The sequence below is a fragment of the Trichechus manatus genome, unplaced genomic scaffold (assembly GCF_000243295.1).
Source record: "Trichechus manatus latirostris isolate Lorelei unplaced genomic scaffold, TriManLat1.0 scaffold00325, whole genome shotgun sequence".
Classification (NCBI taxonomy): Eukaryota; Metazoa; Chordata; class Mammalia; order Sirenia; family Trichechidae; genus Trichechus; species Trichechus manatus.
The window spans coordinates 568,782-573,498 of NW_004444261.1; positions in this window are offsets into that span (position 1 = coordinate 568,782).

Here is a 4,717-nt window from a genome sequence, read left to right on the forward strand (position 1 = left end):
GGGGACCTCATACCATCAAGAAAGCAGTGCCAGGAGCAGAGCGCATCCTTTGGACCTGGGTCCCTGAGCGGAGAAGCTCCTAATCTGGGGGAACACCAAAGAGAAGAAGGCCGACAGAGAGAAAAAGCCTTCCCCTGGAGCTGACACCCTGAATTTGGACTTTTAGCCTACTTTAACTGTGAGGAAATAAACTTCTCTTGGTTAAAACCATCCACTTGTGGTATTTCTGTTTAAGCAGCACTAGATGACTAAGACAGATGGATAACATGACACTTCTTTGTTTAACTTGTTGAGGAAGTGCCAAATTGTTTTCCACAGTGATTGTGCCATTTTTTAATCCTACCAACAATGAATGAGAGTTCCTATTCCTCCACATCCCTGCCAACACTTGTTTTCTTTCTTTCATTTTTAGCCATCCTAAGGGGTGTGAAGTACTAGTTCATTGTAGTTTGATTTGCATTTCCCTAGTGACTAATCATGATGAGCATCTTTTTGTGTGCGGGTTGGCCATTTCTATTTCTTTTTTTCTGAAATGTGTATTCAAGTCCTTTGCCCATTTTTTTGATTGGGCTGTTTGTCTTTTTGCTGCTAAGTTGTAAAAGCTCTTTATATATTCTCGATACTAAACCCTTATCTGATATATGGTATCTAAAAATTTTCTTCCAATCAGTTGGCTGTCTCTACACTTTATTGATAAATTCATTTGATGAAAAAATAATAATTTTTAAGAGATCCTATTCATCTTTTTTTTTTTTCCTGCTTGTGCTTTTGGTGCCATATTTAAGAATCCATTGTTGAAAATGACTTAAAGTTTTTCAGTCTGAGAAATGAAAGTGGTGGAGTTTTTATTCACTGAAATAGGGAAAATTATGATTGGTGTATATTTTGGGGGTAGGACAGGATTTCAGTTTTGGACACATTAAATTTAAATTGTCAATTAGTCAGTTTTATATGAGAGTTTGGAGTAATGGTAGAGGTCTAGCCTGGATATATACGTTGGGGAATAGCCATTCTGTAAACGTTATTTAAAGCTACAGTATTTGCTGAGCTCACTAAAGGAGTGAATGTAGATAGTCAAGGAGAGATCAAAGCCAAGCAGTGGGCCACTGCAATGTCAAAGGTTGCTGAAAAGAGAATCTGGCAAATAGATTGAGAAAGCTGTGAGAAGATGAGGAAAGTATAGAGTACTGAAAGCCAGTTGGAGAGAGTATTTACAGGACAAAGACATATTAAATTGTGTAAAATACTGCTGTTAGATGGAGCAAGAAGCTGAAAATTAAATATTGGATTGAGCAACTTGAGATCATTAGTGATCTTAACAGAGCTGTTTTGATGGAGCGGGGTATGAGAAAGAAAGGGCAGAGGTGAAAGCCCTATTAGAGCGATTTCAGAGAGCAATTTCAGTGAGGAGGTGAGTTGTAAACATTGTTAGAAAACTGGAGTTGGCTCCTAGAAATACATTCAAGAAAGCTGATTGAACACATCTCTTCTAAACTCAATATTGGATAGCTTGTAATCACCCCTGACAGCTGGAAATTGACTCTAGTGGGTGTACCTATTTACACCATAAACATTAGCAAACATTTTTTTTTTCAGAAAATTAGTTGCTAAATATTTAATAGCAGCATATCACTGAGTAAGTAAAAATCAGGTAAGAGTCAGTTTAAAAGATTTGGAGAAGAAGCAATTGGACAGAAGCTGGAGGAAAAGGTGTGGTCGAAATAGTTTTTTGCTTTTGTTTTTGTTTCTTGGTGTGTTTGCAGAAGAAATAAAAGCCATAGGTAAGTGGATTGAGTGCTTTAGTCAAGAAGTGAATGACTTGATGACACAGAATAGGAAAGGAAGAATACTCATAGATCTGTAAGAAGAGAATGGAATCCAGTGTCCTAATGATGGGCATAGTTTTTGACAGGAGTCTGGAGAATTATCAAAAATAGCAGGAGGGCAAACAAACCATCTGAGTACACATGTAGGCAGGTGGTAGATAAAGGTGGTAGATGATCTCTTCTGATTTCCTTTATTACTTCTTCGAGAGTCACTAAATTTTGAAACTGTATGCTTCATTTTCATTTCAATCTTTCACACAACACCTGTAGAGAGAAAAAAAATCAAGTCACATTCTGATTACCAGAATATAAGCGTTAAAATATATCAAGAACAACTGCTCCCTTTGCCATGAGAACAGAGGACCAGGATGGTGCCCAGCTACCATTACTGAACATTTTGATCAAAGATTCTGTAGAAGAATCCTGATCAAAAGGAGGAACATGCGTAACAGAATTTCAGGTTCTCATTGAATCTAGACGTTCTGGAGCTGTGGAGGTTGGATGAAACCTTTCAAATGACTGCCCTTAGATAATCTTTAAACCTTAAACCAAAAATGTCCCCTGGAGTCTTCTTAAAACTAAACAGTAGTTTAGCTTAATTAGTAGAGAATGTATCTTGAGCTTTGTGTTTTTTTAAGATCTATATATGGGATCAAGCTGACAACAGCAAATTGGAAGATTAGACAGGAAACTTAGGGGGAAGTGAGTTTATGTAGTTGGCAAGGAACATCTCAGAAAAGGAGTGTGAGAATGTAATCAGTGTCACTGAACTGTACATGTAGAAACTCTTGAATGAGTGTACGTTCTGCTGTATATGTTCTCAACAATGACAAATAAATAAATCATATTAAAAAAAGAAAAAAATACATCACATTCAAATATTAACCCATTCTGTTAGGCTTATATATACTTATGTAAGTAGATCCACAAATTGGGCATGTGTCCAAGTAGTCAATATAAAATTATTTACCGAAAAAGACCAAAATGATATTGTTATTGTGTTGTTAGGTGCTGTCGAGTCAATTTCAACTCATAGCAACCCCATGTGACTGAGCAGAACTGCCTGATAGGGCTTTCTAGGCTGTACTATTTATGGGAGGCATTGCCAGGTCTTTTTTGAACCACCAACCTTTTGGTTAGCTCATTTTATTTACCTCAAAAACATAAATTACGTCACCAGCAATTAATTTTTTTACGCAGCCTATCAACTCACTTCAATTAAAATAGGCTTTAGTCAGCTCAATATTAGGCAAATGCTTAGATAAATATTTATACTTGCTAACATACCTTCTGGACAAATTGTTTTTGTTGTTAGGTGTTTGGGGGTTGGTTCCAACTCATAGCAACCTATGTATAACAGAATGAAACACTACCTGGTCCTGCACCATCTTCACAATTGTCGCTGTGTTTGAGCCCATTGTTGCAGCCACTGTGTCAGTCCATCTCATTGAGGGTGTCTCTTTTTTTCTGACCCTCTACTGTACCAAGCATGATGTCCTTCTCCAGTGATTGATCCCTCCAGATGATGTGTCTAAAGTATGTGAGTTAGTGATGTCAATTTAAATGCCAACTGAGAATTTAAGAACAAAAGAATATTCTACATTTCAGTTCTGCTGCAGTCTTTTTTATCAGAAACACACATAATATATCTTTCAAATATAAATGAACTATTCATTTTAATAAATGAAATGTGCCTCTTAATATTATCACTGAAATAATAAGCTATTTCTCCATCTTAGATTTTACAACACACATATGTATGTTGAATACTAGTTGTAAGAATTATCTGAATCATGTATTAAGTGATACTTTCATGATATATAATTGTATTAATGAAAATTATACCCATTGTTGAATATTCCCAAATTATTCTGTGTATTTATCAAAATAAATCTAAGCACGAGTTTAAAAGTTCCATAATCATCAAGTCCACTCAAGAAATTCAATAGGTCAAAAGGAGAAGATATTAACAGTTGTTATTATCGCCATCCATCCAAGTGTTTCAATAGTATGTTATCCAACTGACAGAGTGACTAACCCAGCATCTTTATCTTATTCTCATAATTTAATTTGTAAACAGCTGGCTTGACTCCCTTACCCTCCAGGCCCAGTGTCAACCTTATTGAATGAAAATTCAATTCTCACCAAAGGCCCTCAAGGGTAATTACTGGCCTATGGTGAACAGTTTTGCAGAAAGAACTCTACATGAAATCCAAACAATGTCTCTTTGTAGTAATAAAAATCCCATCTCCCTGAATTTACATTCTGTTCTTCTAGCAAAGCAACCTAATGATTTGTTTACTTTGCTACTTTCAGAGCAGGCACAAGGCATCAGGATTTTTTTTTTCCCATTTATTCTTAATTCGTTTACTGCTCACTTGCTGAAGTACATTTCAGTTGCAGAATTTTTACTTTGTATAGAAATTTAGAATCATAGAATTAGATTGATATATTTATTTGGATTTTTAATACACAAAATAAATTCCCTCAAGTTCGGAAACAGGGTTGAATGTGCTTATTTGAAGAAACATTTACTCAAAAGGCAACTGATCAATAACTCCAGAAAAAACATATGCATGAGATATACAATAAATACCATTTGTTTGACAGAATGCTTTGAGTAAGTGAGAAAGCAGTGAGTTGAAATTCTGTGAACAAATGTAAAAGAGATTTTGCTTTTGTTTTTGTTTCTGATCATGCAGATATCTCTGAACATGCAAATCGTCTTCAAGATTTTAACTTATTTAAAAAAAAAGGAAAATAAATCTCCTTACTAATTAGTTATCCCAGTCAAGTAATAAAAAAGATTCTGTCCAAAGACTTTTTGTTCAACCATTTACTATTCATTTTCCCATTCAAGTGTCCAGTCATATGTGTGCTTAAGAAACTCA